The following is a 15,505-nucleotide window of genomic DNA, read 5'->3' as shown; positions in this document are numbered from 1 at the left end:
CTGGCTTCCTCCTCTCCTGCTCATCTATGTTTCATTTTAATTTAGTTAGATTTTTTATCACACTTGTGTCAATGATATCCAAAGGTGTCTGCTGTACCTATACCACTCAATCTTTTTCAGTTGCACAATTTAAATATTTCTCTGGATGCCTTTATCCAATGTTCTCCTCCACTGCCAGCCTTCATCTCTATTGATTGATTTTCTTTTACCTGTCAAGTCGTGCCCTTCTCTTTTTGCTTCAGTGATATATTCCACACAAAGTTAAGTTCTCTTTAATTCTGTTAGACACTCACCTCCTTTACTATTCCTCTCTGTTTCTCTACCACACATTTGTAGATTTTCCACCCATCCTCTAATAACTGCTCACATACTGCTAAATTGCAGCTGTACTCCTGTTTAAATAGATTCTCCACTCTCTACTTTTTCTCACTCTCTTTTTCAATTAATTTCTCACATCAATAACCAACAACAATTCAATTTTGGTGTTACATTTGATATACCTTGTGACCCTGAATTAGAGTTAACAAGTTTAAGATTGTTATGTTGTTCATATATAATGAACTTCCATTTACAAACTTACAATGCTGCTCACATTTCCTTACTAGATAAGCCCTCTTTCTCTTTCCTGCAATATCTCCTTACTCTCAGATATTCTGATCTTTTTCATTATTCGATAATTTCCTGTTTTTTTGTTTGCTCTTCCACGGTGGGCTGTATTTCTCTTTTCATTTGATTTAACTTATTTCTCTAACTTCGACTTCTGCTTCTCAAGTCTTTGACACTCATCTGTACTTTAATATAACACCTTACTCCACTCTGCTCTATTTTGTACTCCTAATTCCTCATTTTCGTTTCCACTCCTTTCCCTTTTATATAACCTTCTCTTTTTTCCTTAGGCTTCCAGTATTTTCTTTAGTAAATCTTCTCTTTGTGCCAACTCATTCTCCTCTAGGCTTAGGTATTCAGCTCTACTTTACTCTACTATCACACTGTACTCCACCCTTCTCTATTTCCTATTTTTCTGCTATTAGCTCCTTGTTTCTTTTTCTTTTCAATGCTCTGTTCCTTTAAGTTTTTTGTGCAATTTCCTCTTTTGCTATTAACTTTTTCAATGTTTTCTATAGACTATACACTGTTTTTCTCTAGTTGATTATCTGTTACTGCAAGTCATCCTCCTCTACTCTTGGATATTTAAAATAATGTGCAAGTCCTACTGTTTTCTCTTTTCCACTATTCATTCCTAATTTTCTTTTCTTTTAAACAATCTGCTCCTTTTACTTCTTTTTTTGGTTTAACTTTCTTATTATTTAATCTTAAATTGCTTCCTCAGTGTTGACTATAGTCATCTTTAATTTAGGTTTCAACATTTTTCTCTAGTTGATAATCTTATGTGTGAACTCATCTTTACTCTGTTATAACACTCTACTCCTCTCTGCTCTATTCCAAATTTTCTACTTTTAATTCCTCTTTTTCTTTTCCCTTAAACATTCTGATCCTTTCCTTTTGTGTATAATTTCCTCTTTTTCTAAACTTCAATTAGTTTTTTCAGTCTTGATTATATTCTTAACTCTTCTACCTGCTCTCAGATATTTAACTCTACTATAATATTCTACTCTATCTTCTTCTAGTTCTCCTCCATCTTGTTCTATTTCTTCTTTTCCACTGTTATTTACTCATTTCCCTTTCTCTTTCACCTCGTGTTCCTTTTCCTGATGTTATGATTTTGGTTTTTGAACAGTCCAGATTTAAGTTTTGCACTTATTTCTGTAACATGTTTTCATTTTTAAGGTGTAACAAAATTCTAGCATTTTTATTTATTTTCATGCTGCCATATTCTGTACTACAGGTGCCAGCATTTTGGCCATGCTGTTGGTAGCAATGTAGCCTGTTGCTGCCACGTGACACCTAGATGTTGCATCACATGATGTCATCTCCTAGAGGGTATGGCAGCATCTAAGATTCTGGAATCAGTAAACAGACTTTTGGGGAAATCAGCGCACAATTTTCACAATGAGTTTGGTTAGCATTTTCTGTTTGAAATTCCTTTTTGACATTTTCACTCTGAACGTTTTCTGATTTTTCAATACAAGTGCATTTACATCTCCAGATATTATTTTTTGTAATTACTCCTCTTCCTGTTTCAGTCAGGCAGTACACTTTATTAAATACCTTTCTATTTTTCTAACTCTCATGCAATTTTTCCTATTTTCTTTTCCATAGGTTTCTTTTTTTCTTGTCCCCTTGCCCCAACCTCCTTTACTCTTTGATATTCACCTCTTTTCTAATATAACACTCTCCTCCACCCTGCTCTATTTCATATTTAATTTTCTCTTTTGACTGTCTGCTCTTTTATTATTAGGCAATCTTCTAAATATTGAAATCCTTTTCTACTGTCCTCCATTTTCCTTAGGTTCATCTTTTTTTCTTACTGTAGTTTCTTTTGTTTTACTCTTTGATTTTCACCTCTATTCTAATATAAGACTCTACTCCATCCTTCTCTCTTCTTTTTTTAGGTAGTCATTTTATTTTTCTAATCCTCTTCTACTTTCCTCCTTCATTTTCCTTAGGTACCCCTTTTTCACTTACTCTTGTTTCTTTTCTTTACCCTTTGGTATTCAGCTCTAGTCTAGTCTAACACTCTATTCCACCTGCTCTGTTTCCTCTTGTCTTCTACTAACTCCTCTGCCTTCTTTCGTTATTATTTACTCAACACCTACCTCTGGTTCTCTCTGTTCCTCATTACTTACTCACATGCCTCCTTTTTGTTTCAGTTTTAGTGACTGTCCATGCTGTAGAGCTTTTCAGTCTTTTTCTATCAGCTGCTCATCTTCTTTTCTTTTTATGATCTCTTTAGTTTCTCTTTTAACAAATCTACTTGATGTTTGATTTACTATGTTTCTATTGTCTGTGTTAATTATTAGCCATATGAATTCTTATACAATCAACGGTATGCTCCCTTTAATTTTTTCCTTCCTTTTTCTGACCTCGCTTTTAATAACTGTATTGCCATCGGGAGCCTGAGCTTGTCCCAGAAGCACTGGTAGGAGGAAAGAAGATACTTCTGGTGGTGGTACCAGTCTATTGTTGGACACACTCATCCCCACCAGGCCTATAGAGAGTCACCCTGTATTTGAGATGTATACAGTAATCTGAGCTACCTACAGAAAATATATGAGGGCACCTAGGAATTGTGCACACTCCAAAACAAGTTAACTGGACCACAATTTGATACAGATGCAGTAGAGCAGTCCACTGTTCCACTGTGCTTGCCCTATGTATACATGAACATGTACAGTACACCTTAATGGGAGGGTTAATTTTAACTTTTAAAACTCATAGATCAATGAAGCTCAATCATTCCACTCCTGTTAGATAAAGTCACCTATAACATGCTTGGATTTTTATCTGCTCCTTTACTAGATACTCCCTTTTTTGGCTGTGCTGTTAATTTATTTCTTGCACCTCCCTTGATATATTTTATCACATTTTCTTTTACAAGTTCTGCTCAGGCTCTCTAACTGGCATTTTCTGTACTGTAATAGTTACTCACAGACCATGACAATGCTTCTCTCTTCTCCTCTATAACTGGCTACATCTTTTTTCTTGATATCTCCTCTCTCCCTATTTACTGTCCTCTTGCTTACTAGACACTTGGCTGATTTTCTTAACTGCTGCACTCTTCTCATCTTTTTAGCGCTCTGTTGTTTCATCTCTGACATCCGTCGTTCAGCTAACTCTTCTCAACATACGTTCTGCTCTCTTCTACTGAGATCTCCTCCTCATTGTTTTCTTTGTTTCTTTTATTCCAATAGCCTCTCCTCTGCATGCCTGTTTGCTTTTCTGCTGTATTTCTCAATATAATAATCACTGCACTACTTTATCCATAAGTATGACATTTTACTCTTTTGTTTAATTAATTTCTTTTGGTATTCGATAAAATACTTTTATTTTCTGCTCCTGTTTACTTTACTTCTTAACTTTCAAATATTCTATTCTGTTTCTCCTGCTTGGTGCTCTGTTTTCATTTTTTTATTAATTTTTCTCTTCTTTATTTTTTTCCTCCAATTCTTTACTTTTTTTTTTTCAAAACTTGAAAATTCTTTAGTGTGTAGTGTCTTTATTCTAATATTTCTTCCTCATTTAGCTCTTATATATTCCACGTCACTTCTCTATTAGGTGGTCTTCACTCTCCTTTCATTTTTTTACTTTTCTCAGCTACTTATACTTCTCCTTTCTCCTCTGATGTTCTATCTTGCTTGGCTCTTTCATTCTGTACCTCCAGTCCCTACTTATTTTCTTTCTTTTTCTGTTCCTCTATTAGTTGTTTTCCTCTTTTCCATCTTTATGAAGTCTCTCTCTTGCACTCTCTCCTCTATTCTTCATTGTTTCTTTATTAAAGACTTGTCTATTCTGTGATCGATTTCTCTATAATGTTGTCTTTATAGCTGCTCACCTGCTTTGCTCTCTTTCTATATTCTTTTTTCACCTCTTAACTTTGTTACTCTCTCTTTACCTAAATTCTCCTTTATTTCTATCACCATTTCTTTGTATCCCCTCTCCTCCTGTCCTGTTAAGCATCCTGTTCTATCTGATCATCTCCACTACACTGCACTTCCTCTATTAATTGCCCTTCTCATTTACCTTCTCCTCTATTTTTCTTTCACTCTTCATTTCTGCTTACCTCCTTCTCTCTCAAGAAATCCTTTCCATTTGTTTAGTTGCGTCCTTTCCTTTCTTATTGCTTTTCTCTTTGCCCTTTCCTTTGCCAGGTGACTAATTTTCTTCTTTCCTCTTCAATATCCTTCTCTTTGTTTCTGCACACCTCCTTTGCCTATTCTATTCTATTCTATTTTATTCTATTCTATTCTATTTGTCTGCTTCATCATCTCCTCTTGTCTCCTCTCCTCTTTATTTGATGTCCACCCCTCTTTGTTCAGATGTATTCTGCTTTACTACACCTGTTTTCTTCTTAGTTGTTCATTTCTGTTTGCCTGTCCAATTATTTTCCCTTTTCATATTTCTCACTTTGTTTCTTCTTTATTTCTTTATTAAATCACCTTTACTACTCTCTGCCTTCTTTATACTTATTTTTCTTTGCTAATCTCCTATTTACTCTTTTTCTACTCTCATTTCCTCTATTAGATGCTGTCCCTCTTCCTCTGAATGCCTTCTATTATATTTCTCTATCAACAGCTCCTTTGCTGTTTTCCCCTCACCTTTACTTTCTGTCTTCCTCCACTACTCACCTACAGGTATTCTCCTTTATTTCTGCTAAATTACATCTGCAGTTGCTCTCCTCACTTTCTCTTATTCTGCTCTGTTTACTTTATGGCTCCTTTCTCTCTTGGCTGTGTTTTTCTATATCTCCATTAATTGCTCTCTCCCTTTTATCTGTATTATTCTTCTTTATTTCAGTCACCTCATGTCTCCAGCTGCTCTCTTCCATTTCTCTTTTTCCACTCAGTTTCTCCAATAGCCCACTCCCCTCAATTTTCTGTCTCTTCATCAGATGTTCTCTTCCTATTAGTCCAAGAATTGTTCTTTATTACTCTGTCGGATGGTCTCTTTTTCTGCTTCCTCTCAACTGCTCTTTTCTGTTTCTCTATTTATCAGTTTTTTTCCTTCTTTAGTTTTTCTCTCTGTTCCTCATCCAATTGCTCTCCCACTTTGCTGAGAAAAACTTCTGTTTGATTCTTTTTTTCTACTCATCTTTTTAGGTCTTATTCTATTTATCTTGTTTCCTTTCTTACCTTTTTCACTCCTTCTTCAGATTCTGCTTGATTCTACTAACCTCCTTTGCCTTTGGTTATATTTTTCTGTTTCTCTTTTCAAAAATCTCCTCTCCTCTCTGCTATTGCTCTCTTTACTTTATTAGCAGCTATCCCGCTTTGTTTAATCTGCAACTTCTTTATCAAATCAACTCCATTTCTTTGTGTCTCCTGCTGTTCTACTTGACAATTCTTTATGCTGTAACATTTCCCTCATTTCCTTTACTAGCTCCTTTTGATCTCTTTCTTTATTTCTCTGTCAGAGTGTCTCCGTTTCTAATAATTTCCTTCTCTCCTGTGTATTCCATTCTATTCCACCTCTTCAGCTGACTCCCGTTCTCTTTAATCGCCACTCTCTTCTATTCTTCTATCAGCTCCTTTCCTTCTTTACCCACATTTATTCTTCTTTATCTGTATCATCTAGCTTTAAAATTCTTCTCTCCTCCATACTATCACTCTTTTCTTGCTTTGTGTTCTCCCTCTTTACTTCAATGTATTCTGCTTAATTTCTCTTTTAAATTGTCTTTTTTCTTCTGACTTGCATTTCTCTTACGTTTGGTAATCTCCTCTTTAGTCTTTCATTTCATTTATCAGCTGCTCTTTTCCTCCTTCTCTAGATGTATTCTGCTTTACTTTTCTGTCACATTATTTCAGTCTCTTTTTCCCTTCAATCTTCCTTTTCTCTCTATTGTTGCTCTGGTTGTTCTCTCCCTCTTTTTCTATGCATGTTGTTTTTTTATTTCTCTAACTCCATTCTTGCTTTCCTCCTTCTCCTTTCTATTCTGTTTGCTCATTTTTCTTTCTCTGTTCCTCCATGAGATAATCTTTCCTTCTTTTTCTGGACTTATTCTGCCTTCTTTCTTTATGTAATATTTTTACTTATCTGCTCATGGATGCCTTTAGCTGTTCTGTTTCTTCTGTTCCTGTATCTCTCACATGTTTCTATTTCTCTGTTCCTCCATTCATTCTTCATTCCCTCTTTTCCTAAATGTATTCTGCTTAATTTCTCCATGTGAGGAAAGAGGGAAACAAGACAATCTGAAAGAGAAAGATAGCAGAATACATCTTTTATTTCTTTGATCTGCTCCTTTCCTCTTTTCTTATTTCTTCTATTGATCACCTTTGTTACTCCATTATGTGCTTTCCTATTTTTTATTCTCTTTTATTACTCTCTTAAACAGTCTAAAACAGTCTATATTTCTGCTTGCCTGATTTGCCCTTACTGTATCTATTCTGTTTAGCATATTCAATGGGTTTCATTCTTTTCTCTCTATTGTTCTATTAGCTGTTCTCCTTCTTTTTCTTGACTTCTTTTGTTTTATTTCCCTGCTCGCCTCCTTTGCTTTGATCTATTTTGTTTATTTTATTTTTCTATTTTTCTTTTACTCTCTCACTTTTTATTCTCCTCTGTTACTCTATTAAATGGTCTCCATTTCTGTTTGCTCTTTTCGCCCTTATCTGGCCTATTCTGTTGGTTTACTAATTTCCTCTACTTTGTACTTTTTCTTTCTATTTCTCTAATTAGTTGCTCTTCTGCTTTCTCTAGACATTTTTTTTTCCTCTGCTCACCTTCTTTCCTTTGGTCTCTTTCTAATTTTTTTCCATTTTCCCTTTATATTTTTCTATTGTGTTTCTATATTTATCTCTTTTCCTTATTTTTTCTTTCCTTTTGGCTGCTCTCCCTCTTTCGCTGCATGTTTTCTGTGCTGCTTGCTTCAAGAATCTCTGCTCTGTAACCTTTCCCTCCATTATTCTTTGTCTCCCTCTTTTTCTGATCATCTTTTAGATAGATAGATACTGTAGATTATACTTTATTTGTTCATTTCTCTGCTCACCTCCTTTATCCTGATCTATTTTATTTTCTTTTTCTTTTTTCCATCTTTTGCTCTCCAACTTTTAATTCTCATCTACTACTCTAAAATGTAGTCTCCATTTCTGTTCTCTGCCTTTACTCTTATCTGTTCTGTTCAGTCTGTTCACTAATTTCTTCTACTCTGAATTTTCTTCGGTTTCTCCATTAGTTGTAGCTTTCTCTACACATATTCAATTTTATTTCTCTGTTTGCCTCTTTTCCCTTTCTCTCTCTGACTTTTCTCCCCATTTCTAATTACTTCCTTTGGCCATATCTATTTCATTCTGCATATTTTTATCTTTCTTCTTTATTATTTCTTTCTTTGTGCCTATCAGCTGCTCTCTCTATTTCTCTGCATGTTTTCTGCTTTACTTTTTATTTCAGCTCATCTCCTTAGATGTGCTGTTCCAATCAGGAATCTCTTCTTTGTGATCTTTCTCTCTATTCCTCCATTAGTTCTTCTCTCCCTCTTTATTTCTTCATTTCTGCTTGCCTCCTATCCCCATATCTGATACTCTATTTCAGTGTGTGAAATAAACCATAGTAACAGGGGATCTATTACTTTGTCAGTTTTGGTTAAAAACTGCATTGTGGAATATGAAATAAATTAGCTGCAGAGAATGCTGTCAGGTGCAATAAACTTATCTGAAATAGGCAAATGATATCATACACAGATACACCACTTATGGGCCTCTGACCAGCATCATGTAGAACTTTCACTTAGCACTTAGTGCCCATCACCGAAATGGCAGTTTCATCATGTGGAATTAAGGCAGTTTTCATAGAAGGCAGAGGCATGTCATTTGGGGGGTGAAGCAGTGCAGTCTGTAGTTATCACTGTATTAGTAACTTACTGTGATGCTGTTCAAACACAAATAAATGCATGGCATATTATGTATCCTTTTTTTCCCCTCAAAATTTTTCATGCCTGTTGAATCCTCTCAAGGATGCCATTTCCTTCCCTTCCCTGCCAGGTAGGCTGTGACTCTGCCCATCTCTTGAAATGCCCGCTGATAGCTGCCTTCTAGTCCTCCCAGTAAAATGCTGCCTACTGACTGCTGTATCATTTTCCTGTAAAACTATAACATATGTATGAATTGTACTTTCATGCATCCCCCCCCATCACCCCCAATTTTGATCTTAGGCTATCAGTGGGTTCCAAGGGGATAATCAAAGGGATCCCACCTTTCACATCTTGCTCTGCTCTTTTTAAGTCTTTATCTCTTTTTTCCTTTTTTCACTTTCACTCTATCAGTTAATCTTACAACTTTGTTATCTGCTTTTTTATTAAATCTTTTATTTTTCTCTATTAGATAATATCCAGCTTTTACTATTTATTTGTTTCTCACTTCTTCTATTAATTTCTCTCTCCTCTCTTCTTTTGATATGTTCCACTTTATTTCTCTATCAGACGATCTGTAATTCTCAGCTCACCTCCTTTAGCCTTCTTTGTTCTGCTCTATTCTGCCTACTAGTTTCTCTCAGTTCATCCATTAGTTGCTCTCTCCCTCTTTTTCTAGATGCATTTTGCTTTGCCTCTCTATCAGGTCATCTCAGTTGCCTTTAACTATTCTGCTCTGTCTATTCAATTTTCTACATTCTTCCTCCTACTCTATATGATTCTGCTTTTTTCTTTGTTATTTAATTTTCATTTCTCTACTCACCTCCTCTACTCTTCTTTATTTTATCTCTATCTTTTTGTCTCTATCTTTTCTGTATTCAGTCTCTGTTTTTCCATGAGTTCTTCTCTCCCACTTTCGCTTTTACATTTTCACTATTGCCTGTTCATTCATCCTGTCTGTGTATTATTTCTCTGTTTCTACATTCAATTCTTCTTCCGCATGGTGTGTTGCGCTTTATTTCTCAAGCATTTTTCCTTTGCTTGCCGCCTTTTCCCTTCTCTGTTCTATTCTGCCTCTTTTTTTCCTAATATTCTTAATACTTGTACCTCTAACAGATCAGCTCTCCTCCTTTGCCCTTATCTATTCTACTATGTCTATTCATTTATGTCTCTCACTCCCCCATCTCTCCTTTCTATTCATCCTCTTTGTTCTTCCTTGAGTTTCTATCCTTGTTTCTCTATACATATTCCTTTCTTATTTCTTTCTTGATCTTCTCTGTTTCAGTTTGCATCATTTTCTGTCAGCTATTCTTTTCTCTTTATTAATTTCTCTAATTTCTCCCATTAGCTAACCTTTCGATTTTACTGTCAATTCTTTTAGCTCTCCTTTCTCTTTTTATTTCATTAGTTTTTCCTCCTCTTTCTCTGGATTTATTCTACTTTCTTTTTCCATAATATTTTCTTTGTCCACCTACTCACCTCCATTACTCTTTTATATTTTATTTTTTCTGTTTGTTAACCTGTCTTCTAAATGCTTTTTCTTTGTTCCTCTATTAGCTGATCTCTTCTGATTTCTTTTCTTCATTTACCTTTCCACCTTTGCACTTACCTATTCTGCTCTATCTACTCAGTTCTCTGTTCCTTCACTAGCTGCTCTTTTCTTCTTTCTCTAAATAATTCTGCTTTCTTTCTAAATCAGATTATTTTATTTCTCTGTTTTCCTTCTTTGTCCTCATCTATTGTATTCTACACTATCTATTAACTTGCCTCTGTGTAACTTCGCTGCTCTTGCTTTTCTATTTTAATTCTTTCTGTTCCTCCATCACCTAACCTCTCATTTTACTCAGTCTATTTTTTATCACTTCTTTCTCTCTTTGTCTTCATTAGCTCTTTTACCCATCTTTGTCTAGATTTATTCTTCTTTCTTTTTTCTGTTTGTTAATCTGTCCCCTAAAGTTTTCTTCTTTGTTGTTTCTTTTACCAGATTTCTTTTCCTCCTGCTATCTTTTTTATTTCTTCCTTTGCACTTTCTTTGCACTTTGCACCTATTCTGCTCTATCTACTCACTTCTCTCTGTTCCTTCTCTACCTGCTCTGTCTCTAAATGATTCCACTTTCTTTCTCAATCAGGCATTTTTATTTCTCTGCTTCCATTCTTTGCCCTCCTCTTGCATTTCTGGATTACTTCACAGCTCAACAATATAACAATATGCCTGTAACTGGTGCCAGAGATGCAGATGTTATGGGTCGGAGGTCTGTCAGACGAACAGGCTGCTAAGGCTCACTGGACAGCTGAGTGGTCCCAGCACTAAATCGGTTCATCAACAAGCTGACTGCGTGCCACTTTGTTTGCTAAGCCAGAGTCTTAGTGACCTCGCTTTATCATTTTAGTGCAGCATCTCCATCACCCTCAGTGAGGTTGTGTAGTGGGCACAAAGTCAGTTGTTTTCTTTTGTTTCATATCTATGCAAATAATATCCTTCCTACTAAATGAAATAACTTTCACTTTTATTACTCATTTTCTTTCTTTCTTTCTTTCTTTCTTTCTTTCTTTCTTTCTTTCTTTCTTTCTTTCTTTCTTTCTTTCTGTTCCTCCATTACTTAATCTCTATTTTTTCTATTTTTTCATTCTTTCTCTCTTTTTCTTAACTTTTTCTTTCCCCTTTTTCTCTAGAATTGTTCTATTTTCTTTCTCCATCATGTTTTGTTTCTCCACTCATGCCTTTTCTTTCTCTCTGTTCCTCTATTAGCTGATTTCTCTTTTCCTGCTTTTTCTCTTTCTCCCATCTTTCTACCCATCTACTGTATTCTACTCTTTTCTGACATTAATTTCTCTTTCCTTTGTTCTCTCGATGTTTCTGATTTCTTTCTCTATCTGGGGATTTTCTTTTTCTGCTTTCTTCTGTAGGATTCTGTCCACTCCTTGATCTGTGTATTAATTCTGTGCTCTTCCTCTCTTTTCAATTCTTTCTCAATTGTTAATCTCTTTCTCCAAGTAAATCCTGATTTCTTTCTCTGTCAGATTGTCTTTAATCCTCTTTTTACTCTCTTTCTCCTTAATTACTCTGGCCTGTCTTTTGACTAATGTCTTCAACCATTCACTCTGTTTCACTCTTTTCTCCTAGTTGTTCTGCTCTTAGATGATCTCCTTGACTTGATGTCTCTTTTCATTTCTTTTTCACTACTCACTCTCCTCTGACTTTCTGCTCCTCTACTAGATTTTGCTCTCTTTCGCTCTGTTCTGCTTTCCTTTTTCTCTCTGTTGCTTGCCTCTTCAACTGGATGGCCTCCTCTTTGCCTCTTCCTCTCATAATCTCCTTCTCCCATCTTTATTTCTTCCTTTTTCTTCCCTTCACAATCTAAACATCCTGCTTGCCCACTGCTCTGTCTTGTAAACTTTCTTCTAAAATGTGTTTCTCTTTCCCCTTCTTTTCTCACTGGCATCTAATTCTCTGCTGTCATACTGCGCTCATCCTGCTCACTACCACTTCTTCACTCAATGTTATTTTTTTAAACGGTTCTCTGCAGTCTAGTTATTTCACTTCAAATGTTTCTCATCACTTTCATAAGTCAGTTTTGCTCTCTAATCACATTTGTGTGCTTGACATCTGGGTGATGAGATGATAACAATATGCCTGCAACTGGTGCCACAGATGCAGATGTTATGGGGCGGAGGTCTGTCAGATGAACAGGCTGCTAAGGCTCACTGGACAGCTGAGTGGTCCCAGCACTAAATCGGTTCATCAACAAGCTGACTGTGTGCCACTTTGAGCGTAAGCCAGCGTCTTGGTGACCTCGCTTTATCATTTTAGTGCAGCGTCTCCATCAGCCTCAGTGAGGTTGTGTAGTGGGCACAAAGTCAGTTTTTTTTGTTTCATATCTATGCAAATAATATCCTTCCTACTAAATGAAATAACTTTCACTTTTATTACTCTCTTTCTTTCTTTCTTTCTTTCTTTCTTTCTTTCTTTCTTTCTTTCTTTCTTTCTTTCTTTCTTTCTTTCTGTTCCTCCATCACTTAATCTTTATTTTTTCTATTTTTTTATTCTTTCTCTCTTTTTCTTAACTTTTTCTTTCCCCTTTTTTCTCTAGAATTGTTCTATTTTCTTTCTCCATCATGTTTTGTTTCTCCACTCATGCCTTTTCTTTCTCTCTGTTCCTCTATTAGCTGATTTCTCTTTTCCTGCTTTTTCTCTTTCTCCCATCTATCTACCCATCTACTGTATTCTACTCTTTTCTGGCATTAATTTCTCTTTCCTTTGTTCTCTCGATGTTTCTGATTTCTTTCTCTATCAGGGGATTTTCTTTTTCTGCTTTCTTCTGTAGGATTCTGTCCACTCCTTGATCTCTGTATTAATTCTGTACTCTTTCTCTCTTTTCAATTCTTTCTCAATTGTTAATCTCTTTCTCCAAGTAAATCCTGATTTCTTTCTCTGTCAGATTGTCTTTAATCCTCTTTTTACTCTCTTTCTCCTTAATTACTCTGGCCTGTCTTTTGACTAATGTCTTCAACCATCTTTTCTCCTAGTTGTTCTGCTCTTAGATGATCTCCTTGACTTGATGTCTCTTTTCATTTCTTTTTCACTACTCACTCTCCTCTGACTTTCTGCTCCTCTACTAGATTTTGTTCTCTTTCGCTCTCCTCTGCTGTCCTTTTTCTCTCTGTTGCTTGCCTCTTCAACTGGATGGCCTCCTCTTTGCCTCTTCCTCTCATAATCTCCTTCTCCCATCTTTATTTCTTCCTTTTTCTTCCCTTCACAATCTAAACATCCTGCTTGCCCACTGCTCTGTCTTGTAAACTTTCTTCTAAAATGTGTTTCTCTTTCCCCTTTCATTTCTCACTGGCATCTAATTCTCTGCTGTCATACTGCGCTCATCCTGCTCACTACCACTTCTTCACTCAATGTTATTTTTTTAAACGGTTCTCTGCAGTCTAGTTATTTCACTTCAAATGTTTCTCATCACTTTCATAAGTCAGTTTTGCTCTCTAATCACATTTGTGTGCTTGACATCTGGGTGATGAGATGATAACAATATGCCTGTAACTGGTGCCACAGATGCAGATGTTATGGGGCGGAGGTCTGTCAGTCGAACAGGCTGCTAAGGCGCACTGGACAGCTGAGTGGTCCCAGCACTAAATCGGTTCGTCAACAAGATGACTGCGTGCCACTTTGAGCGTAAGCCAGCGTCTTGGTGACCTCGCTTTATCATTTTAGTGCAGCGTCTCCATCAGCCTCAGTGGGGTTGTGTAGTGGGCACAAAGTCAGTTTTTTTTTTTTGTTTCATATCTATGCAAATAATATCCTTCCTACTAAATGAAATAACTTTCACTTTTATTACTCATTTTCTTTTTCTTTCTTTCTTTCTTTCTTTCTTTCTTTCTTTCTTTCTTTCTTTCTTTCTTTCTTTCTTTCTTTCTTTCTTTCTTTAAAAGCCATCTATTTCTTAATTTTAACTTTCTATATCTTCATTATCACTCCTTTTTTTCTGTCTTTTATCTTTCCTTTTCTGTTATTCACTTTCTGTCTTTTTATTAATTTTGTACTTTCCCTCTTCGTCCCCTTTTTCTTTCTGTTCTCATTTCTCTTTTTTTTAATTTCTTTACATTCTAACCCGTGACTTTTCATATCTATTTCATTTCTTTGAATTTGCCTTCTCTCCTTCTATTTTCTCTTTCTCTTTAATCTTTATAATTTCACCCTTTGGCTGACTTTCTGATCTTCTCATTTGTCTCTTTATCCCTTTTTCTTGACTCTTTTCTATTGTTTCTGCTTGTGCTCCTCTTTGTTTTTACTTTTTCTCCCTCTTTGTTTTTATTTTTCCTTTTGTCTTTAGCTTTTTCTCTCCATTCTTTCTGTTTTTTCCTTTATCTCATTCTGTTTGCTCATTCCAATCTCTCTTTCTTCCTTCCTTCTCTGTGCTTTCTACCAAGTGATCTCAGTGCACTGAGTAGCCCGTTTTTCTTTATTTTTATCTTTTAATTTTTCTCCTACCGTTTATCTTTTCTCTCCACTTTTTAATTTTTCTTCTTTATCTAATAAATTTCTTTTCTTTCCAGTCTTTTTTCCTTTTCTCCTACCTCCCTTTAGCTTTCCTTTTATCTATTTTTCTCACGCCTCTGTGTTTCCTTTAATTTTTTTCTCCTACTCTCATCTCTCATCTATTCTTTCCTTCTTTTTTGATTCTTGTCTTTTTTCTGTCTTTCTTTTCTTGTCTTTTCTTTTCTTTACTCATTTTTAATGGTTTAAGTCTCCTTTTCTTCCTTTCTCCTATTACTCAGTCAAGTCTTTCTGTTCACCTATTTACTTTCTCTAATTTTTTCTCTTATCCTTTGCTTTTCCTTCTTTTTGCCCTTTTTCTAACTGAAATGCCGTTTCTATTTTTTCTTCCACTCTTTGTTTCTATCCCATTTACTTTGTCGATCTCTTTCTAAGCTCACCTCCTTTTTTTGCAGACTTAATAAATACATGTGAAAACCAAGAGGTGGCAGTATTGTAGGAAGGGGGCACTGGTGAGCCAGTGAAGTGAAGGGCAGATTGTGGAGTTTTGATTAAATAATTAGCCAATGTTAAAGATCCTCTATGTAGCTTCTTCAATACTTGTCCTGCCTTACCAATCTCATTTTAGGAAACATCCAAACCACCATCTATGTGCAAGCCCCTCTTACTGTTATTCATGGTAGCAGAAGATAGACCAGAAACATCACACACAAGACAGAAGCGCCAATTTTGTCCATGTGAGATGTGCTGACACATCTGGTGATGTCAAAATGAACAATAAGATTCGCTTGTTACTTCCCAAAAATATGTAGTGGGCACCTCTTCAGGTCAATGTTAAATATGGAGGCCTGTACTACTTAAAACTTATTTAAAAGATGCAAAGCCAGTGTGAGTGGCACTGGTGATGTGAAACATTCAGACATGATGAGCCACCCTGTTTATGGGAGACACCTTCTACAATTAACACTTAAGAAGGAACTGCCTACTTTATTTGAATATGAAGATGAAGGGGTGTTGTGTAAAGTTCAGACATGTCTGTTGATGTT

At 35.7% G+C, this 15,505-nt stretch overlaps 2 long non-coding RNA genes across 2 annotated transcripts; one reads left to right on the top strand and one right to left on the bottom strand.

The window, feature by feature from the left end:
• The first annotated feature begins 10,661 nt into the window (after positions 1-10,661).
• Positions 10,662-13,803, top strand: LOC127526018 (uncharacterized). The gene is made up of 3 exons (XR_007933643.1): positions 10,662-10,713; positions 12,136-12,322; positions 13,728-13,803. It is a non-coding gene; the product is annotated as an uncharacterized LOC127526018 (long non-coding RNA).
• Positions 11,620-13,792, bottom strand: LOC127526014 (uncharacterized). The gene is made up of 2 exons (XR_007933639.1): positions 13,659-13,792; positions 11,620-12,254 (listed from the first exon to the last, which is right to left on the bottom strand). It is a non-coding gene; the product is annotated as an uncharacterized LOC127526014 (long non-coding RNA).
• Positions 13,804-15,505: the final 1,702 nt, after the last annotated feature.

Source organism: Erpetoichthys calabaricus, chromosome 16, assembly GCF_900747795.2.
Source record: "Erpetoichthys calabaricus chromosome 16, fErpCal1.3, whole genome shotgun sequence".
NCBI classification, from domain to species: domain Eukaryota; kingdom Metazoa; phylum Chordata; class Cladistia; order Polypteriformes; family Polypteridae; genus Erpetoichthys; species Erpetoichthys calabaricus.
This window is presented reverse-complemented; position numbering and strand designations above follow the sequence as displayed.